Source organism: Saimiri boliviensis, chromosome 5 (genome assembly GCF_048565385.1).
Source record: "Saimiri boliviensis isolate mSaiBol1 chromosome 5, mSaiBol1.pri, whole genome shotgun sequence".
Taxonomy (NCBI): Eukaryota; Metazoa; Chordata; class Mammalia; order Primates; family Cebidae; genus Saimiri; species Saimiri boliviensis.
In genome coordinates this window covers 57,937,958-57,962,308 of record NC_133453.1, presented here as the reverse complement: position 1 = coordinate 57,962,308, position 24,351 = coordinate 57,937,958, and the positions used below count along the sequence as shown (strand labels likewise).

Below are 24,351 nucleotides of genomic sequence, written 5' to 3'. Positions count from 1 at the left end.
AGAGAAGTGAGCTTTTGCTAGAGAATTATGAGGGGTGGATTCCAGAAAGAGGGTTTGGCAGACCTGAAGGCACAGAATGTGAATGGGCGCATGAACTTTGAACACTGTGGACTGGGGGCAGAACCTGTGGAGGAGAAAAAACTGAACAGATGCCAGGAACTCGTCAAAGACCTCCTGTGTTTTGTGCACAGAAGTTGGGATTTTAGACAATAGAGCACAAAACAATAGAGCACTTCCGGATAATTTTGAAGATTGCTTGATAGGTTGCAGTATTTCTTGTCAGTGCTTTGACGATTTGGGGCCAGGGCTAAAGGACAAAGTAGTTGATTCACAGAGTTCGTTTTAAAAAATTAGTCTATGATAGGTTGTATTTGCCTCAGTTTATCTGCCTGTTCCCAGTGCTATTATTTATACAAGAATGGACAACTGCTAGCACCAACCTTTCTTTTTCTTTTATGCATTTAGATTTTCTAAGTAGTAGCTATGATTTAGAGATGTCAAAATACTCATCATATTATCTTCCTAATTAGATCAGTGGAAATCCCTGTAAAACGTGTTAAAATATAAAAACGTCTAGATAAATTGAGAAATTGGTTCTTAGTGGGGCAAACTTAAGATTACATTCTTCACAAACTTGTGCTGGTCTATAAAGCTTGTCTAAACATTTTCCCACCTAAGACCTTATATTCTTGCCTCAACTTCAAAAAGGAGTCTGATATGCAAGATAATTTTAAGAGCAGTTTTATTACTTCCTTTTTCAATAGGTTGTCATGAGAAAATACCTCAGTTGTGGCTGAACTACCTGCACTCTTTCTGTTGTTTTCTGTGGGACAGTCAAAGATACCAGCAATGCTGTCAAACAATATACAAGTATTTATTAAACTTGTACTCTGTGCAGCATTCCCAGATCTGTGTTCCTTTAAACAAATGAGCTACCAAATTCTAATCACCGTAGGTCAAATTTTGAGGAAGGTTTACAGTTTGGGATTTTTCATTAAGAGAAAAAATACCAAGTGGGATAAGAATGTTCAAAGGTTACAGTTTCCGGAAATTACTATGTGCACAATATAAAAGTTATACGATAAGCATTAAATTTATGATCTGTATTCTACATCGCATCTTTTCTGGTATAATTACCTGTGGGAGCTATGCTGCATTTTCATTATCCTTGGTAGGTATGCCGAAGCTATCATTTTATTCTTTTTTATGTATAAATTTGCCACATTTTATTTTCAAAGCCAAACTTAAAATTATTTTAATTGACTGCCAACAGGCTATCTCAGGGAAAGATTCTCCCATGCTTTCACATATGTAATATCCACAAGGCAATTCAGATGCAAATACAGCTGAAGCTAGATTTGATAGAGCCTCTGAGAGCTTGAAATGGCTATCATTTGCCTTCCAAATCTGAGGCTGTCAGTCAGCCTATTACTAAATATTTAATTCTTAAAAGTGGTTGGTCCTCTTAGACCATGGTGGTCTAAGAACAAATGAAAAGGAAGTAGAAGGTCAGAAGTGAGGCATAAAATGGCTGCAGATGTGCAAACTGGATGCCTGATGAGCAGAGGCAGAAACACACAAAATTTAAACACCAACACTGTGTAGGACGAAGATGATCAAAACAATGATTCAGAGTCACTAAGAAAATAATTGCAATATTTCTATTATAATGTATATTTTAAAAGGCAGGAAAGTGGTTTGAAACCCACTTTTCAAAAGAGTTTTTAAATTCTTGCTGACTGTTGACTCTATGCACTACTCTGTCCATTTCAGTTTACACCATGAAGTCTGAGGATACTACTTCAAATTTTGGAATTTCCTTTTGGGTTTCAATTGATACTCTTGAGATGATGGGCTTTGCCTCAACTTACAGTACTTCCATGAAAAAAATATATTTTATGTGTCAAAAATTATCACTGAATGATAATGCTCACATTGTGTAAAAATAGGTCTCAAAACAATTTTTTGTATGGCAAAAATGAAAAAATATTTAAAATAATTTAAATGTATTTATTTTTTAGTTATGCTTATAATGTACTATTTTTTCTTCGATTCTACATTTAGTCCCATAGCTTATTATGTTGATTTTTGCCTTGAAAAAACACTGTGATTGTGGGAATTAGTCTGAATCTTTTAGAACAGTTCTTAATATCTCTAAATTTATCTACAAATCAAGAATTCTGAACTTCTATAGTAGAAAAATGGGACAGAAAGAGAAATTCTCTCTGTCTGTGCATGTTTTTTAAAAATGCAAACAAGAAGCACTTGTTCCTGCCTTTGATGTTACTGAAGAAATAATATACATAAAAATCAGGGGAAAAGAGGGAAAGAGCATTGAATCTGTGATTGCTTATACTGCTCTCATTTATGCCTTAAGTCCTGCTGGTTAATGAAGTCGGTTAGAACTCTCCCAAACCCTCTAACTCTACCATTATCCCTTGATATAATTCCCTCTTTGTACAATAAATTAATCAGCATTTTTCCAATAATTTCCTTCAAAATACCTTTCTATTAATCTTTCTCAATTATGTATGCCTGTAGTATCTTGCTTAAGCTATTTTCTTCAACATTTTAATTTTTCTACTGTTAAGAAACTTAATTGGATTTTAAAAAACATGCCTGTAAATCCTACCATGAAGCAATATGGGAGAGAGGGTTGTTTGCCAAAGATTCTTAGCCTATCTGATAATGTTGATCCCTGCATACTCCTTTGTACCAGTCTTATTCATCCTAAACTCTGTAAAAATAATAATGGAATTTGTTTTTCTTTGGGCCTTTCTTAGAAGATGGTAGGCAGTGTCATTTGATTATTATTAATTAATTTTCTATAATTACTTGGGCACACAAATGTGTCGTAGACATAATGAAAACTTCTAGTCTACCTCCAAATTTTTAAAAAAGTACTATGTGAATACCCATTTGCATAAATGAAAACAAAAACTCTCTTTTATGACCTCAAAGAATGGCAAAATAGGTTTCAAATTTCAGATGATTTTAACATTGCTACATTAAACTGCTTTTGAGTAACATAAAATGTCATAAAATTAAATGATTTTTTATTAAGATACATTTTGTAAGAGCAGAACCATGATACAAATGAGAAACACCTGATAGTCTTAATTTTTATGTGAATTAATTTTAATTAACATATAAATGTTTTGAAATTATCTCTGAGAAATATCCCAAAAGTAAATATCACAGGGCCTCACTGGCAATGTCAAAGCTTTATTTCGATTAATTAATTGTTGAATTACCACATGTCCCATGTTTTACTTGTAAGGTCAAACCAAAGAATTCTTTGCATCTATATCAGCATCCTTAGCTTTTCAGACAGGCATTTTAATCCCTTCTGATCTCTGAGATAAATGTATTTTTCACATAATTATATAATTACTCAATAGACCAGAGCAGATCCCATGGAGCCACTGCGGTGTGTGCTATATTAATAATGTTCTGTTCTACCCCTGATAATTGGCCAACAGAACCTCCTATGAGTGTTTTTATCCCTTATAAACACTACATAGGCAAGGAGGGTTGACTCAGGGGCGCTTCACATTCAGTACTCATTACATCATTTTAAAAAGAGCACAGTGCTTGTGACCCTACAGCTCCCTCTGCTGGTTCACAAAATTTAAAAAGTACAGGTAGAAAAGAATGTTTACGAACTGGAACCCTAGCTGGGCAGCTGGGCGCGGTGGCTCACGCCTGTAATTCTAGTACTTTTGGAACCTAAGGCAGTGGATTGCCTGAGATCAGGAGTTCGAGACCAGTATAGCTAACATGGTGGTAAATTCCCATCTCTACTAAATGTACAAAAAAATTAGCTGGGTGTAGTGGCTCACACCTGTGGTCCCAGCTACTCCTGAGCCTGAGACAGGAGAATCACTTGAACCTGGGAGGCTGAGGTTGCAGTGAACCAAGATCGCGCCACTGCATTCCAGCCTAGCCGAAAAGAACCGGAGCTCCTTAGGAGAAAAATGTGTCATTTTTGGTATGAAATGGATTTAAACTAAAGAAATAAGCAACATAAAGCCTTCTTATTTTTATAATTATTAAATTGTGAGCCACCTTACTCACCATCTGTCTTTAATCAACCATTATGTATTCCTGCTGTGTCTTACTTTTTGCAGTAAAAAGCAGGTACTACTCCAGATAGAGTAGGCAGGTAATTTTTTCAAGACAACTCTAATCAAAGTGAGCTTCATGAGTTTATCAGCCCCACATTAACAGCTCTATTCCTTCAGAAGGCAGAGGATTATTCATTGAGGTCCTTAAGATACCTTTACTCCATAAAAGGAGTGGCAAATGAAAGACGTAAAGATATTAACGTCTTCTTCAGACGGACCAATTAAAATCCTGTGCATCTCATCTTTCTGGTATTGACCACTACCTTCATTTGGAAAAGGAAGAAAATAGCAGAAAGAGGGAGAACTGGAGTAGGAGAAACGCAGACTTGAATCCCAGCTCTGACAATTTAAATCTGTGTATTCTTCTTACAGCTATTTATCCTTTCTACTCTTTCTTGTTCATATCAGTAATTTGAAGATAATAATCCCAGAGAGTCATTGTGAGTGAAAAATAATGTATGTATAGTGCCCAATATGTAGCAGGTGCATTTTAATTGTAGTAAACACTACTCCTGAGAAATCTGGGTTTCTGCCCCAACCAGCAAAATGACCCAGAGAGTGTCAAAGAGAAATCATTTCCTTTCCAAAACTTTTGAAAGTATGGTCAGATAACACACGATCAATCATATAAAATACCTAGTTTTTATTTAAAGAAGTTAATGTGATGTGACTTTTCCATAGTTACACAATCTACAATCAAATTCTATTTATTATGTGATATGGAGACAGGATCAGAAATATTGTTGACTTTATGGAATTATTGGTTCCAGAAACCATTAAATCAGGCTATAAAAGAAGCTATGTAAACACTATATTCTGATGAAGAGGATTTAGATAATGAGTTGTAGATGTTGTCATAGATTATTACAAATAAATTCATGTCTCTGATAGCTTTCTACTGCTACTTATATAGAAAATGTGTTTATTTTAGTATATTAGGTTTTGACGAGACAGTAAACAATGGTTTTATAATCTAATAGCTAGATAAGGAAAAAGTGGCTTGAGCCTGATGTTTTATGTACTCTGAGCAACAGTTCGCCTTCAGATAATGACGTGCCATGTCTCATTCCCGATACACAGGTTAGATCATTTTTTATTATCAGGTAATAAAAAATAATAAAGGTGGTATAAGTAGTGGCTAAGTGCAAAAATCTGAAGTCAGAAAATCTGAGTTTGAATTCTAGTTCCATTTAACTGTCTGACCTTGAGAGAGTGGGTTGGATGCCTTATCTGTGCTTCATTTTCTTTGCTTCTAAAATGGAGATAATAAAAGTGTGCACTTTGTACCAGTTTCCAAGGACTGCCTTAACAGATTCCCACAAACTTAGTATTTAACACAAAAGAAATATTTCCTCTCACAGTTTGGGAAGCTAGAGGTCTAAAAATCAGTATGGCCATGCTCCCGCTGAAGGTTATAGGAACGGGTCCTTCCTTGCCTCTTCCAGTTTCTGGTGGCCCCAGGTGTTTTCCGCATGTTCTCAGGTGTTCCTGGGGGTTTAACTTGTTTCTGTCTCACTCTTCATGTGGCCTGCTCTTCTGTGTCTGTCTGTGTTGTTTCCTCTTCTTATAAGGACACCAGTTATTGAATTTAGAAGACTGGCTACTTCATCCTGTTGGGCCTCATTTTAATTACATCTGCGAAGGCCTTATTTTCAAATAAGGTCACCTTCCGAGGTTCCAAGTGGACATGGACTTTTGGAGGACACTATTCAACCCACTACCTACCTCACTGGGTTGTTTTGAGGATTAAATAGGTTGCTGTACATAAAGCGCTAGGACAATGCCTGTTGCAGAAGTTTTAGTTAAGGTGACTTCTCAAATTCCATGTATAGTTCAAGCAGTTTCATGCTTCGCCTAAGTTACAGATGTCCCACTGCATAGCTTCTCGATAGCACATCCCCCAGTGGTCTGCTCTATCTTAAACTTAAGCCATCTAAAACTGCCTTTATATTCATCCCCAAAGAAAAGCCATTGGATCCTCCTATTCCTGTAAATGATACCACTATCCCCCATTTGCTCAGATTCAAAGCCTCAATATCATATATAAGGACTTCATCTTATAACTCATCAACTATTTGGTGCGGTAGAGTGGATCTTGAGAGAAGTTCACTGGTTATAGTTTCACTTCCCCTTTTCCAGGTCAGGATCTCTTTAACATTTATCCAGAAGAAACAAAACAAAACAAAAAATACAAAACAAAAAAATAGAATAATACTGTAATATAATACATCTTGGAAATACACATAAACACTCATTTCAGGTAGAAACAGAACTGTATTTTCTTTTTTTTTTTTTTTTTTTTTTTTTTTTTTTTTTTTTTTGAGATGGAGTTTCGCTCTTGTTACCCAGGCTGGAGTGCAATGACGCGATCTCGGCTCACCGCAACCTCCGCCTCCTGGGTTCAGGCAATTCTCCTGCCTCAGCCTCCTGAGTAGCTGGGATTATAGGCACACGCCACCATGCCCAGCTAATTTTTTGTATTTTTAGTAGAGACGGGGTTTCACCATGTTGACCAGGTTGGTCTCGATCTCTCGACCTTGTGATCCACCCACCTCGGCCTCCCAAAGTGCTGGGATTACAGGCTTGAGCCACCGCACCCGGCCAGAACTGTATTTTCTTTAATTCAGACGATATGCCTATTTAATGACAAAAGAAATATGAAATATAATATAAAGTAAGTTGGCCTTATTTAGTGACTCTGCATGCAAACTGACTCATTGTAGAAAAGGAGAAGCTGTAAAGGGAAAAAAGGAAAATATTAACTATGCTTCTAACCCACAAAATTTAAATAAAGCCATTTTAATATGCATTGATTTTGTTGAAACATTTTATAGCTCTGGCCTCAGTTTTCTTATCAGTAAAATATGACCTTGAGAAAGTTATTTAAATTCTCTAATCTTAAAGATACCTATTCACAAGGTTTTCATAAAAATTAAATGAGAAAACTGTATGTAAAATACTTCAACATAGTACTATGCCTTTCATTTGTGGTCAATAAATACTAGTTATTACATATAATTTTACCATCATATTGACATAAACTCTTTAAAAGTCTTGCACTTATTTGGTTTCCACTTCATGTGATGATTAACTTCATTTAAAGCGTGTTTCCAGGTTTGATTGCATTTCAACAAGGCAGTGTGGTTTGGGTGCAGTGTGTGCAATCGTTGGGAAGAATTTGGTTTCTACATCTTTAGCTGCTATTGAGCAAATGCAGAGGTAAGTAGTGCACCTTTCTGAGCACAGTGCCAACTAGTGTCCATATCTATAAAAAAGGAGGTTAAAGGGAATGAGAAAGAGCACACAGTAAATCATTCAACAAATAGCGGCTATTAGTATTATATAATTTTTTTCAGTTTCAGTTTCTAGGTGAATACAAATGATAGCTTTAACCTCTTTTCAGACTTCTTTCAAAGAGAAGATTCAATACATTGCAATTGCAGGAGTTATAGGAATTAGCTAAACATAGATGAGTAGAAAATTGTGGTAGAAACTCTTGAAATCCTTATATTTCTAGTGCTAGATTAATCAACATATATTCAGCACCTATTGAGTGTTGATTCTGAAGAGCATTGATCAGATAAAAGTGATCATTTAGTGAAGCTAATGAGAGAGCCTTAATTCTAAGATACAGCTAGCAGAGTTAACTTAGAAATGACCTTGGATAACTTCTGGATGCCTTTTGTAAAAAAATATTGTGCCATATTAAAATATGTCATAATAAAAACTCCTGCACTTAGCAGGAATTACATTAACTATGTCTAACGTGTGTGGTTAGATAGAAAAACCACTTCAGCCACTCTTCACATACACCTCATATCCTGCCTGCACAAAAGGCTATGCCTATTTCACTATGGATACAGATTTGCTTATCCTGCATATTACCAATTCCTTGTGTCCACATATAAGGTCATAAACATCAGGGAGAAAAGCTTCATGGGCAGAAACTTTGTAGTTAGTGGGAAAACAAATACCAAGTTCTGGCTACATAACTCCCTATGCCTATTCTTTTTTAAAAAATGTCTTTTTTATTCCTGAAGCTTAAAGAAATAAACAAAAGCTATTACTTTGATAAAGCAGACACCGACATAATGAGATTTGAGCAGGATTATGTATTTTCCGTTATCTACCACTCTGTTTTCCATAAGGACACACAAATACATTTTTTTTGCAGTTAAGAATCTTGTAAGCTAGTTAGGAATTCTCACTTCAACCATGCAAAGAATAGAAACAAACTCATAAAGCAACAGATGAATGCATGCATGTGAAATTGGAAGTCATTTGCATTTAAAGTGATAGAATTTAGGTGATCAGAGGGGATGCAATTAGGATAATATCTTCTTCCAGGACTCAAATTCTCAAAGGTCTCAAAAGAAAAGATTTCACCTGGTTTTCAAGCAGGTTTCAAATTATGTTTGACAAACATGGTACATTGTCTCTAAAGCATATGAGCATGTGTCTGGCATAAAATCAAGGTTGGAAAGTTACTCTGAAGGTCAAACCAAAAAGGGTTTCTGAGTTTCTGCTTGGCCTGGTAAGACAGCCTTGGTCATGGAGGAAGCCTGATTCTGAAGAAAGGGTCAATTCTGTCACTCACACTTATTTATTGCCCTGCCTTCACTGGCTCTGCATCCGAGTCCCAGAAGAACATAGACTCAATAGGCACTGAATATATGTTGATTATTCCAGCAATAGAAATACAGGAATTTCAAGACTGATATATTTTAATAAAAGCACTGTTAAACATTGAAGGCCTAAGACCAGAGGACCTCTCTAATCAACTATAACATACAGGCAGAAAGGGCATCCTTTCCTGTGTTGCCCCAGACCACCTTTGACTTGGTCAGAGGAGGATTCCTGATGACAATGGTTTATGGAGGGAAAAGGTACCTGTTGGGAAGTTGGTGGAGTTTGGTGACACCCAGTGGGAGACCACGGTACCCTGTGGGCTAGAATCAAAACAGCCCAACTGGAATACAGGTATTTGGGAACACTGTTACATATATATGTATATACTCTGAAAGCCTTTGGGCGGGACCAGAGCATCATACATTTTTTAAAGGGGCCTTAGGTGAGTCCTTGAGTCAAAAAGAGGTTTGCGATATTTGTGATATTATAGTCGCATAAATTCTTCAGGTTGCTAAAGTCTAGAAGTCAAGTTACAAAAGAAAGATTAGATTATTTTCTCTCTCTCTCTCTCTCTCTCTTTCTTTCTTTATTTTTTTCCTTCTTCCTTTCTTTCTTTTTTGAGACTGAGTCTCGTTCTGTTACCCAGGCTGGAGTGCAGTGGCATGATCTCAGCTCACTGCGACCTCTACCTCTTGGGTTCAAGCGATTCTCCTGCCTCAGCCTCCTGAGTAGCTGGGACTGCAGGTGTGTGCCACCATGCCCAACTAAATTTTTCTATTTTTAGTAGAGAGGGGGTTTCTCCATGTTGGTCAGGCTGGTCTCAAACTCCTAACCTCAGGTGATCCGCCCACCTCTGCCTCCCAAAGTGCTGGGATTAAAGGCGTGAGCCACCATGCTTAACCGATTATTTTCATACTTTCAATTTCCTACAAGTTTTTAGTTCGAGTCTTCAAAACAAAGAGTTGAATAATTAGGTTGAAAGTGATTTTTTAATACATATATTTATTTTTATTTCAATAGCTTTAGGGGTAAAGGTGGGTTTTGGTTACATGGATAAATTGTATAGTGGTAAAGTCTGAAATTTTAATGCAGCCATCATACAAGTACTATATGTTGTAACCAATATGTAGTTTTTTATCTTTCACCCCTCTCTCACACTCCCCATTTTGAGTCTCCAATGTCCATTATACCACTCTGTGGCATAATGTATACCTTTGTGTACCTGTAGCTTAGCTCCCACTTGTAATAGAGAACATATGGTATTTGATTTCCCATTCTTGAGTCACATCACTTAGAATAATGGCCTCCAGTTACATCCAAGTTGCTGCAAAAGATATTTTGTTCTTTTTTAATGCCTGAGTAGTATTTCATGTTGTATATATACCACATTTTCTCTATCCAATCATCGGTTAATGGGCATTTAGTTTGGTTCCATATCTTTGTAATTGTGAATTGTCGTGTGATAAACATATGTGTGCAGGTGTCCTTTTGCTATAATGACTTCCTTTCCTTTGGGTAGATACCCGGTAGTGACATTGCTAGATCAAATGATACATCTACTTACTATTAGTTCTTTGAGAAATCTCCATACTGTTTTCTATAGAGGTTGTACTAATTTGCATTTCCACCAGCAATGTATAAGCGTTCTCTTTCACCATGTCCACATCAGCATCCATTGCTTTTTGACTTTTTAATAATGAGCATTCTGGCTTGGGTAAGGTGGCATTTCATTGTGGTTTTAATCTACATTTCCCTGAGTATTCATGATGTTGAGCATTTTTAAATGTTTGTTGGCCATTTATATATATCTTCTATTGAGAGCTAACTATTCCTGTCATTTGCCCACTTTTTAATGGGATTATTTGTGTGTTTTTTTTTTTTAATTTATTTGAATTTCTTGCAGTCTTATTAGTCCTTTGTTGGATGCATAGTTTGCAAGTATTTTCCCCCATTCTGTGGGTTGTTTGTTTACTCTGATAGTTATTTCTTTTTCTGTGGAGAAGCTTTTTAGTTTAATTAGGTCCCATTTATTTAGTTTTGGTTTTATTGCATTTGCTTTTGGTGTCTTAGTCATAAATTCTTTGCCTAGGCCAATGTCCAGAAGAGTTTTTCCTCGGTTTTATTTTAGGATTTTTATACTTTAAACTGTTAGATTTAAGTCTTTAATCCAACTTAAGTTGACTTTTGCATGTGGTGAGAGAGAGGGATCCTGTTTTATTCTTCTACATGTGGCTATACAGTTTTCTCTGCACCATTTATTAAATAGGGTTTCCTTTCCCTGTTTTGTGTTTTTGTATGCTTTGTTTAAGATCAGTTGGTTGTTAAGTATTTGGCTTTATTTCTGGGTTCTGTATTCTGTTGTATTGGTCTGTGTATCTATTTTTATGCCAATACCATGCTGTTTTGGCTACTATAGCCTTGTAGTATAATTTGAAGTTGGGTAACGTGATGCCTTCAGATGTGTTAATTTTACCCAGAGTTACTTTGGCTATTCATTTTTGTTCTATATTAATTTAAGGATTGTTTTCTTAATTCTGTGAAAAAAATGATGTTGATATTTTGATAGGATTTGCATTGAGTCTGTAGATTGCTTTGGGCAGTACGGTCATTGTACAATATTTATTCTTCCAATTTATGATCATGAGATGTATTTCTAATTGTTTGTATCACCTATCATTTCTTTCAACAGTATTTTATAATTCTCCTTGTAGAGATCTTTTAGGTCCTTGGTTAAGTATATTTCTAGGTATATGATTATATCTTTTTTTTTTTTTGCAGCTATTGTAAGACAGATTAAATTCTTGATTTAATTCTCAGCTTGGTCCTTGTTGGTGTGCTACTGATTTGTGTACATTGTACTGTACAGTGCTACTGATTTGTGTACATTGGTGTTGTAACTCGAGATTTTGCTTAATTCATATATCAAATCTAGGAGTCTTTTGGCTAGATCTTTAGGATTTTCTAGGTATGTGATCATATCATTAGCAAACAGAGATTGTTTGAGTTCTTCTCCAGTTTGGATGCCCTTTACTTCTTTCTCTTGTCTAATTGCTCTGACTAGGACTTCCTGAAAGTAAAACTTAATTTTTTCTTATCTATTTTACTTTGCAATTTTTCCTTCTGTGCATCCATCTGCATACACATAAACACACACACTACTCCCCCAAAAAAGTAAAAGGTTATAAATAGTCATCCTTTTATTGTAGAAAACGTGTAGGTTACCAATTTTTTTCTAAAATGTTTATCAATAGTGTAAGTAGCTTTATCCTTCAGCCCTCATTGGAGTATAAACATGAATATGGGTGCCAATGATGGTACTTTTAGAAGATAATTAAATTCTGGTTCAATTTACTTTAGACAAAATGGGAAATGTCTTGTCTTTTGTTGCCTCTAGCGTTTCACACTAAAAACAATCCCTAAAGAATTTGCTGCATGTAATGTTTTTGCTGCCTAAGGCAACTTTCTGCTCTGAGTGTACGGCAGAATCGACCCTAGTTATATTTGTTGAAGTTCAGATATTTGTGGTTTATTTTCAATGAATAAACGACACTGCAACATGCCACCAGGGGAAACTGTTTTAAAACAGGGTGGGCAGGGGGAACAGTTAGGATAGCTGATCACATAACACACATGTTTGTTCTACCTCGCCCTCTAGTATATCTTAGTTTTCAGGTCAAATGAAAGTGTATTGATAAATCCATAAATAAATCTCTAGATGGATCATAAAGTAAAAAATTTTAAATGGTACCACAAAATAACACAGATGAAATATGGTTACTAATAAGATATTAGGTGTGGAAACATAAATACATTTATAAAATGTATTTTAAATATAAGTGCAATGTTAAGAGTTTGTAAAGAAAAAGAACACAAGAAAGAGGATTGTAGATTCCGAGAGAAAAATATACCCATAGGTAAAACATTATTGAAAGATAAATGACAGACTAGCAAAGAAGTAGAAAAAAAATGTTATCATCATTATATCAACAGCTGTCATAAATTAAGGAAAAAATACTAACACTTTAAAGGAAAGATGAATAAAAGTTAAAACAGGCACTTTATAGAAAAATAATTGTGTCTCAAAATTTTAAAAAGTTGAATCTCACTTATAATTAAAAAGATACTAAGCAAAGCGATCTATCAATTTAGAATTTTTCTTTAAAAGGATCATACTCAAAATTTGCGAGAGTGTGGGAAAAGATACGTTCATACATTGTTAACAAAATGGAAATTGGTACCACTTTTTCACAAAACAGAAAATGTATGACCTCTTGTTATAGAATTTTGCATCTATGAATTTGTTAACATATGATGTGAGGAAATTGCATACCATAAAACATTAAGTGAAAAAATCTGGATTAATAAATTTACCTATATATTTGCATTATCTGCTGTGTGATCTCAATTTTGCAGGAAAAAAAATGGAAGAAAATACATCAAATATGCACAATAGTTACCAGTATGAGAGACTGTTTTATACCAAGATGGGAACTGAAGGATTAAAAAAGTAAGGCTGTATTTATGTACACTATATCAGTGAGTACATATATATAATCCATGATAGATATGAAACATATAAATTCACTAATTAACACAGTAACCACCTATGTAAGACCTGCTATGTGACTGATCTGACAGACATCTCAAACTTAACATGTCCCTCGTAGAAACCCAGATTTTCTTCTGTCCTCTACCAATCTCTTCACTACAGGAGGGAATAATATCAAAAAATACAAAAACACTTCTTTCTCTCAGCTAATGACCTCTTCTTCCTTCCAATTCCACAAACCAAACACCTTAGACTTTTTTAAATTTCTTTTTAACTCTCACATTTCACATCCAATCTACCAGAAAATCCTATTGGCTTTACCCCCCAAAAATATCCAGTTGCTTCTCATGAAGCCAGTTGTTTTTACTGTTGTTGGATCTGTTGACAGTTTTCACCTGGACTACTGCAGTAACCTCTAAATGGGCCTGTAGTGTGAACCTTTGTACCCTGCAGTTTATTCTTAATACATCAGAGTGATTTTTATAGTCCTCGTAATGCCTGCAAGACCCAGGATCTGTAGCCTGTGACCTGTCTGACCTTTTCGCAGGCTACTTTCCCACTAGCTCACTCTGCCTGAAGCACCTGGCTGCCTTGTTGTTCCTTAAAAATGCCAGTCACCCACTTGCATTTAAGGCCTTTATACAACTCCTGAATTCTCTTACTCTGCTCTGTATTTTCCCATGGTACTTTTATCTTTCTAACAAATTTTATCATTTACTTATTAATCATTTTTGATGCTTATTATCTGGACTTGCCCACTAAAAATAAACACCATGAAGTCAGGATTTTTTTTCTTTTTTGTGTGCATATTCCAGTATACCAAAGAATGTCTGGCACATAGTAGATACTCAGGAAATCTCTATTGAGTGAATGAATGAACTCTGAGTGACTGTGACTATAAGCTCCTTAAAAAAGTGACCATGTGTATTTTGGTCATTACTGGATTCCCAGAGCCCAGCACACTATTTAGCACTTGGTACTGAATAAATGAAGAAGAATTAGAAGTGGGTTGATCAATCGTGACACAACTTTTGTTCATAGTCCATAGTTTATAATATCATGTATTTTTTTTTCTTGCTCAAAATTGGAAATCCTTACAAAGCCTTATAAGCTACACAAAAGTAACGCATAATATTTAATGAGCTCTCATAGGGCATAACCATAGGCTTAGGAAGTGGAGTGATGGCAGTCTAGTGCTGCAAATGATGCAGTGAAAATGACCTGATCCAAATGCTATCATCATCTTCCAGAATAGTGATCTCTTGTTGGCTTTCTTTTAAGCAATAAGATTCTTTTTGATAGCTCTTGGTAGTTTTTTGTTTGTTTGTTTTTTGTTTTTTTACTTTTGTGAAATTTTCCTTCTGACTTTTTATTTGGAAAAATTTAAAGTCTACATGCATTTTCGATCTGCAGACAGACTGCATGGTATTTAAAGCTTTGCAGGTAGATCTCTAAGGCGATTGTTTTGAATTTTTCCCTCTGTGGTTTGCTGGGATAACCAGGGAAGATGCAAGCAAATCTTGTAATAATTCTCCATTTCTACTCAAGGACTTGACTATCAGTATATTTTGAGCTCAATGCTTTAGGCTATTACAAACAAATACTTCTAACACATCTTTGGACCTCTTGCTGTGAAAATCTTCTAGCCAATGATTAAATTTCAAGAGCCTGAACCATCACTAAACTGGTAACAATGGTTGGATAGATTTAGGAGGAGGGTTGCTGATGCTCATCTAAGCAACCCCATATGTGGAGTTTATTATTCTGCTTGGTTATCAGACTTTGTGTGTAGTAGTCAAGGTGATGGGGACATAGAATGAGGCTGTAACCAAGGAATACATGTTGGTGACTTCCATGACTAGACAGAGATTGGCAATGAGGCAAAGCTAACTGGGCGGTTGGCAGTTTTCTTATCACTTGATTCCTTTTGTCCCAGAAAGACATATCGATATTCCCACTACGTTGACTATTTCTTTTCCTCTACTTTGTAGTAATGTGTTCTTCCCTTAGACTTACGTGTTTGGTTTAATGTAATTAAGACTAATACAAACAAATTTGCTAAGAGGATTACTAGTAGCAATCATGCTATAAACATGCTTAGCCTAAATGAATCACAATCATTCCCTGGTGCACACCACATTCCTTGTTCAAATTCATTTACTCTAGCTTAACAAAATTCTGATAGGAACTAGAACTCTAGCCTTTTAAACAGAATCAGACAATCTCAAATGCTAGAAAGAAAGAATAAATAGGAATTTGGACCTTCTTTTATCTAGAGCAGGCGTCCCCAAACTACAGCCGCCATTTATCCAGCCCCCCGGCCACACTTCAGGAAGGGGCACCTCTTTCATTGGTGGTCAGTGAGAGGAGCACAGTATGCGGCGGCCCTCCAATGGTCTGAGGGACAGCGAACTGGCCCCCTGTGTAAAAAGTTTGGGGATGCCTGATCTAGACAGCCAGGTCAAACTGGCCCTGTGCAGGACCACCAATTATTTCTTGGTTTTGTAAACTAAATCATGTGATTGCTGTGGAAATGCAGCTCTGTTCAAGAATTTTTTTCAAAGGCATGTCCAGCTGGAGCCAGACAGTTTTGAAATAGATCCCAGCTGTTTGGATTATCTGAACCCAAGAATAACTAAATACTGCCACTGAAAGCACTATCAGTAGTAAATTCTCGTTTGAAGTTGTAGGTAGCTAGCATGCCAAATCCTTAAAGACCACCCCAACTCAGCAGTAGCTTAGAAAGTGTAGTAAGAGGAAGAGATTAATTCTTACTTGTGGTTTTAACTGGCCCAGCTACCACAATCCATTTGGTATCTCGAATTGTTCCAAGAATGATCATGCTTAGATGTGCGTATTTCAAAGTTGGAAAAGCTAGCCCTTTTCTAGGAAATCTTTAGATTTTTCTAACTTTGAGTTAAATGTTTTATGTATATCTTCAATAATCATAATTGTTTATGGATTGTGTGTTTTGTCTCAATTTAGCTTATTTTTTAATAAATGCAAACAGATACAGATATTTCTATAGCTAATGTCTTATTTTCATTACATAGCACAAAACGAGTATAACTTAATACAACAATATTCAAAGAATAACATGATAACATGGTAGATAACTAGAGGGTAATTTCCTTTATTCACAGTAATCATTGCTACATTGTTAACTAATCTAATTGTATTTTGTCTCAGTCACATGCTTTGTTACTAAGATAAATAACAGTACATATCAATTTCTAAAAATTAGGTTTTATAATTTTGTTCTCCAGGTAAATAAGCCTCCTAATTTTTACTCTACTCATCATTATCTTCTAATAGCACAAATATTTTAAAGCAATTTAAATATATTCCATTTTTAAATACTTTATTATCTTTTTATACTCACATATTCATAAGTAATATATTTAAATTTGGTTTTCATCTGAAAGCCTAACCAAAAGCAAATCATTTCAAATATAAATATTTAGTCTCACAAGAAATATTCATTTTTCTTTAGTATACATGCTGTACATTTAATTTGTACATTCCTGTCTTATGTAGAATTAACAGATCTATCATACAAAAATACTTGGTGTACAAATGAATGCTAATTCTGATTGGGCAGCAGTTTGGAACCAAAGCCAAACTTCATATTATCACATAATGTTATGTCAAACTACTGCTAAACAATTCTCTTGAACTAAAAATTGTGTGTGTATGTGTCAGAGAGAGAGAGAGACAGAGAGCAAGACAGAGAGAAAAACTGAGAGAGAGACAGAAAGAGATGAAGCTATGTAGTTCAATATGCTTTCTTAAAATAATGTGGGGAGGTAATTGGTAAAAAATGTTTTCTCAATCTTAAACAAGTAGCAAATTAGGTGAAATTTTCTATTTGTAACAGGTAAAAACCAGACAAGAATTTCTTTCTGCTACAAATTTCTGAACAGAGCATTTGAAACATTTGATGACTAGATGAGTTCATTTTTTTAAATGCTGTGCTTAATATTTAAGCGACATCTTATTTGAAGAGTTACTCTAGGATAAATAAATAAAACATTCTAGATGCAATCTTCCAGCAATGTCATTCCAGCAATTTCCCTGAGAATAAAGTCAGACAGTATTCTAGGTTTTAAACATCAAGTATTTTCAGATGATAACTAGTGAGTTTTCCAAGAACATTTAAAGTTTCAAACAAAAGTTTTAAAACCCAAACTCTCCATTCATACATCTTTAGTCTTCACAATTGAATAGGAATATAAATCATTACGTAAAAACATAAAAACTTTGAAGTTTGAGAATAAAAATAGACAACCTACTTCCTAGGGCAGGTGGAATTGTCCACAAGTCTTACCTTCATTTCCCAGAAACAAATAATCAAAACTGTTAAGCAAGACCATGATTAAAAGAAAATATATGAACTAGTAGTTTTGGACATGTTGAGTTTATAGTGTCTATATTGGGGAAGGACTTTTCTCCAACCTTAAAGAAGTAATAAATAACCTTGGGCAAATGCTTTCACTTAAATCTAAGTAGGAAAAGCAGAAAAACAGAGCACAAAGGAGACTGAGAAGGAGAATTAATTAAAAGTAGTAGGGAGAAATTCCCTGCACTCAGAGGAATTATATCTCAGAAGCCGAGGAAAGTCAAATATTCAGGAAAAAGTGTTTTTAACAGTGGCAAGGACTGAAGTATGATGAAATATTAAAATGTAAGAAACCCTAATTGGATTAAGTCAATATAAGGCTATCTATAGACAGTTTCAGTAAAGAGATTAGGGTGGAAATCACACCGGATAGGTGGATGAATGAATAGGAGGTGAGAAAGTGGAGCCAGCTGCAAAGACATCTGTTTTTCTTTTAAAAAATACATATACTAGCAAGAGGAATATGCAGGGTTAAAGGATGTTTTTATTTGCTTGCTTGTTCTAGGATAGAAGATACTTGAGTATGTTTTGTAAACTGAAGGGAAGAATGAAGTAGTGAGGATAAAAAGAAGTTCTACAAAGCCCTGAGGAGATTGGAGTTGAGATATGCATGGAAACCCACTGCCACCCTGCCCCCATCCCATCAGCACTTCCAATGCCCTCATGCCCTGCTTGTTTTTCTTTTCTCTATAGCACTGATTGCCTTTAATAGTGCTTTATACCTAACCTATTTGTTGCAATTATTCTTTCTCTCCCTTACCTTTCTACCCTCAATCTCCTTTAGGATATTCTTATTCCCACCATTTCCACTTACCCCTTAAATGCACTTGTCTTCCCAGGGCTTTGTAAAGTTCATAGATCTTTGTCTTTTGTCCTTTCATATATGTTAAGCACTGAGAACATAGTGATGCTCAACAAATACATTGATTTATTTATTGTTGAATTGTAGAATTTTAAAAAATGTAGAGATGAGTCCGAAAGTCTGCATTTTTTACCTACAAAGAAGAAATAATTAAGCTACATGGAAGGAGGGGTAAAGAGAGTGTATTAGTCCATTTTCATGCTGCTGATAAAGACATATTTGAGACCAGCCAATTTACAAAAGAAGGAGGTTTATTGGAGTTACAATTCCACATGGCTAAGGAGGCCTCAAATTCATGATGGAAGACAAGGAGGAACAAGTCACATCTTACACAGATGGCAGCAGACAGAACAAGAGCTTGTGCAGAGTAACTCCCATTTTTAAAACCATAATATCTTGTGAGACCCATTCACCATCATGAGAACAGCATGAGAAAGACCCACCCCTATGATTAAATCATCTCCCACCAGGTCCCTCCCACAACACATGGGAATTATGGGAGCTACAAAATGAGATTTGGGTGGGGACACAGAGCCAAACCATATCATTTAGCCCCTGGCTTCTCCCAAATCTCATATCTTCACATTTCAAAACAAAACATTCCTTCCCAACAATCTCCCAAAGCATCAACTCATTTCATCATTAACTCCAAAGTCAACAGTCCAAAGTCTCATCTGAGACAAGGCAAGTCTCTTTCACCTATGAGCCTGTAAAATCAAAAGTAAGTTAGATAATTCCTAGATACAATGGAGTTACAGGCATTAGGTAAATACAGCCATTCCAAATGGGATAAATTGGCCAAAACAAAGGTGCTACAGGCCCAATGCAAGTCCAAAATACAGCAAGGTAGTCAAATCTTAAAGCTCCAAAATGATCTTTTTTGACTCCATGTCTCACATCCATGTCACACTGATGCAAGAAGTAGCTTTCCATAGTCTTGGGCAGCACTATCCCTGTGGCTTTGCAGGGTACAGCCTCCCTCCTGGCTGCTTTCACAGGCTGGCATTTGGTGTCTGCAGCTTTTCCAGGTGCAAGTTGCAAGCTGTCAGTGGTTCTACCATTCCGGGGTCTGAAAGACAGTGGCCCTCTTCTCACAGCTCCACTGTGTGGTGCCCCAGTAGGGACTCTGTGTGGGGGCTTCAACACCACATTTCCCCTCTGCACTACCCTAGCAGAGGTTCTCCATGAGGGTCCCACCCCTGCAGCAAACTTGTGCCTGGATATCCAGGTGTTTCCATATATCCTCTGAAATCTAGGCAAAGTTACAATTCTTGACTTCTATACATGATCAGGCTCAACATCACAAAGAAGTTGCCAAGGCTTGGGGCTTGCACCTTCTGAAGCCACAGCCTGAGCTCTACATGGGCCTCTTTGAGCGACAGCTGGAGTAGCTGAGACCCAGGGCACTAAGTCCCTAGGCTGCACACAGCATGAAACCACTCTTTTCTTGTAGACTTCCAGGTCTGTGATGAGAGAGGCTGCCAGGAAGATCTCTGACATGCCCTGGAGACATTTTCCCCATTGTGTTGTGGATTAACATTCAGTTCCCCATTACTTATGCACATTTCTGCAGCCAGTTTAAATTTCTCCTCAGAAAATGGGATTTTCTTTTCTGTCTCTATCAGACTGCAAATTTTCCAAATGTTTATGCTCTGCTTCCCTTATAAAACTGAATGCCTTTAACAGCAGCAGAATTACCTCTTGAATGTTTTGCTGCTTAGAAATTTCTTCTTCCAGATACCCTAAATCATCTCTCTGAAGGTCAAAGTTCTACAAATCTCTAGGGCAGAAGCAAAATGCCACCAGCCTCTTTGCTAAAACATAACAAGAATCACATTTGCTCCAGTTCCCAACAAGTTCTTCATCTCCATCTGAGACCATCTCAGCCCTCACATTATTGTCCATATCACTAGCAAGATTTTGGTCAAAGCCATTCAACAAGCCTCTAGGAAGTTCCACACTGTCCCACATTCTCCTGTCTTTTTCTGAGTCCTTAAAACTGTTCCAACCCCTGCCTGTTACCCAGTTCCAAACTCTTCCACATTGTGAGAGGACTTACAATGATGGTGGAAGGCAAAAAGCAGCAAGTCACACCTTACGTGAATGGCATCAGGCAAAAAGAGAGCTTATGCAGAGAAACTCCCATTTTAAAACCATCAGATCTTGTGAGACCCATTTGTTACCACGAGAATAGCATGGGAAAGACCTTCCCCTGTGATGCAATCATTTCCCACTGGATCCGTCCCACAACACACGGGAATTACAGGAGTTACAAGATGAGACTTGGGTGGGAACACAGAGCCATATCATATCAGAGAGATTTCAAATATACTGAAAATTAGATATTCAGTACAGACTGGTCCCCAATGTGACAATTTTTCAACTTTACCATGGTGGGAAAGCAATATGGGGCTTTTTGTGTTGTTTATTTGTTTGAGACAGCATTGCTCAGTCCCAAAGCTGGAGTGCAGTGGCATTATCTCAGCTCACTGCAACCTTCTCTTCCTGGTTTCAAGCAATTCTCCTACCTCAGCCTCCCAAGTAGCTGGGATTACAGGTGCACCCCACCATGTCCAGCTAATTTTTTGTATTTTTAGTAGAGATGGAGTTTCACCATGTGGCCAGGATGGTCTCGATCTCTTGACCTCGCATTCTACCTACCTAAGCCTCTCAAAGTGCTGGGATTACAGGCATGAGCCACCACGCCTGGCCTCGAAAGCTATATGAATCTAGTAGAAATAGTACTTTAAATTTTGAATTTTGATCTCTTCCTGGGCTAGTGACAGGAAGTACAATAGTCTTTTGTGATGCTGGGCAGTGAGTTGCAGCTCTGGGTTAGCCATGTGGTCAGGAAGTCAGACAACTGACCATCTAGAGTGAACTGCATTGTGATATGATTTTACCGAACTATAGGCTAATGTAAGTGTTTATGTTGGAGGTTGCCCTTTTTTGAATTGCAGACATGTGTAAAAAATCAGACCTTGGTGATGACCTTGAGCAGTACAATATATAAATAACTCCGACATACTTAGTGTTCCAATAATGGAACACTAGGGATAAATGGATTAAGGTAGGCTAGGCTAAGCTATGATCTTCAGTGGGCTAGGTATATTAAATGCATTGTTGACTTTGACATTTTCAACTTACTATGGGTTTATTATAATGTATCCCAATTGTAAACCAAGGAGCGTTTATGTATAGATAAAAGGTCATTCATGGAAGCTCATGGGCCCCATTTAAGAAGTGACATGGTGGCTGGGCACAGTGGCTCATGCCTGTAATCCCAGTACTTTGGGATGCTGAGGCAGGTGGATCACAAGGTTAGGAGTTTGAGACCAGCCCGGCCATTATGGTGAAACCCCATCTCTACTAAAAATACAAAAATAAAATTAGCTGGATTGTGGTGGTACATGTCTGTAGTCTCAGCTTCCCTGGAAGCTGAGTCAGGAGAATCACTTGAACCCAGGAGGCAGAGGTTGCAGTGAGCTGAGATCATGCTGCTGCACTCCAGTCTGGGCAACAGAGCAAGATTCTCAAAAAAAAAAAAAAGTAGTAACATTTTTTACTTACCCTATATAATCTTTTTATAATTAGCTGCTATCATTGAACATAAGATTTAACATGACATTTTAGATGTTTGGCTTGTCTCAGAAAGTAAGAAGACGTAGCCATACTTGACTCTTATCTCTGCATGATGACAATTACCTGGATCAGAATCGAGGCTCTCCCATCACCACCATGCCCAGAATACACACATGCAAGATAAAGCACATGGTCATCATTTGCAAAGTTTCCACCATTCATTATTGTATTCTTAAACCCTAAGTTTATTGTCAGTTCTTATTTATTATTAAGCTTACACTATTGTCTTTTATAGTAGGGCTCCTTTATCCATGTCTGTCACTTTCTTGGCCTCTTCATGTGGTAGTGTCTATAATCCAAAATATTGGTAGTTTTCAAACTATAAGTAAGTTATGTTTTAATGGGGCTGTAGAGGAGAAAAAATAATATATTTTCCTTATTCATCAACAGGGTATTGGCTGGCCAGAAGCAGTGGCTCATGCCTATAATCTCAGGCATGGGAGGCCTTGGGAGGCTGAGGCAAAAGGATCACTTGAAGTCAGGAGTTCAGACAAGCCTGGCCAGCATAGTGAAATCTGTCTCTACTAAAAATACAAAACTTAGCTGGGAGGGGTGGCCTGTGCCTTTAATCTAAGCTGCTCAGGAAGCTGAGGCAGGAGAATTGCTTGAACCCAGGAGACAGAGGTTGCAGTGAGCCAAGATCGTGCCACTGCACTCCAGCCCAGGCAACAGAACCGGACTGTATCACAGACACACACGAAAAAAACTACGAAAAAAGGTAGTAGCAGATACTCCATAAGGAAAGGCAGATTAACAAGACAAAAGCATGATAAATTTATTTAATCAAAGTTTTACAAGACTTCAGAAATGAAAACCCCAAATTCTGGAGAAAATTGTATACTTTTATGCTGTCTGATGAAAGAATTAGGTAGTTGTGGGGAAACATAATTGGACAAAAAGAGGTATAATTTAATAGTAAAAACTGGGGGGAATTTAGCAAGGCTTGTTTGTTCAGATTCTTTTTGGCTTCTAGGTATAGGGTGCGACTTCTCTGGATTGAGGATCATATGACCCTACTTTCAGGCAAGGAAAGTCAGAGAATTTCTTTATGACCATATATCAGGGGAACATCAGAGTAACCTTGCTTCTGTGGATTTCTTAATTGCTAACATGTCATGTTTTGGAGTATTGTGTTCTAAGTCCCGACAGGGCATTCCAATGCCCTTAGAAATAGATCAAACTTCTTAGCTTAGCTAATCAGACCCTACATGATCTGGTGGCTCTGACTCCTGTGACCTCCCTTCACAAATCTGCAGTTGGTTTTAAATGCACTCCTGTTTTCTGTCTTCAATGGTCCTTTTTCTTGTTCTTAAATAGGCCAAACAGTCTTCAGCCTTTATATTTTTGGTTCACTTTACTGGGATTCCCTTTCTCCAGATGATTAACATGGCTGGTTCCTTTGTTATCTCCCAGCAGTGAGAGTGAAGGCCATAGTTCTGTTTCCACAAACCCTGATTCCTGTCCCAATTTTGCCACCCACATACATTTGTTGTTAAGTAGCTCCTTCTTTCAAAATCATGTAAGTTGTTCTGAAATGTCAATGCAACTCAGCCTTCTGTCCTTTCAAGTTCGTCTAACTTCCATGAAAAGCTTACTCAAGAAAAAGCTGACAATTTCTTGGTGGCAGGATTAACTTAAACGTTTAATCAGAATCAGATGATAAGGACTGCACACAGAATATATTAGAATCTCAAAACTAGGTTTCACTCTGAAGAACATACACTATTACTAGACTTTTAAACCCATTTAGACAAATGCAATGGTACCCATTCACTATGTCCAGCTAATATACATATCTCTGATACCACTCATTTCTCCAAAGAAAAATGATTTCTAGTACACTATATGCTAATTAATAAACTTTCTGGTCTTGATTGGAGTTATAAATAATTTTCTTGTAGAGGAGGTTTTTCATTAGTCTTTTAAATGTTCACTAACTAGTTCTCAAGTGGTAGTTCTTATTAATGTACTTGAAATATTTACCAACCACACCAAATGTGCTAGGTTAAAATACTAACTCACTCCTGAACACATACACTCACACACATCACATTCTCTATTCTGATGTCTTAAAGTAACCTATAGAAAAACCTAACAATTGGGAATCACTCCTGTGTAGAACAAATGAGTGAGAATCTTGCCA

The 24,351-nt window shown here is 36.7% G+C and overlaps 1 protein-coding gene and 1 pseudogene across 1 annotated transcript in view; both read left to right on the top strand.

Annotated features, from left to right (window-relative positions):
• PPP1R1C (protein phosphatase 1 regulatory inhibitor subunit 1C) overlaps positions 1 to 24,351 on the top strand; it is a 137,985-nt gene that overhangs the window by 89,574 nt on the left and 24,060 nt on the right. The gene's annotated exons all lie outside the window — the stretch shown is intronic.
• LOC141584502 (uncharacterized) lies at positions 28 to 19,279 on the top strand (annotated as a pseudogene).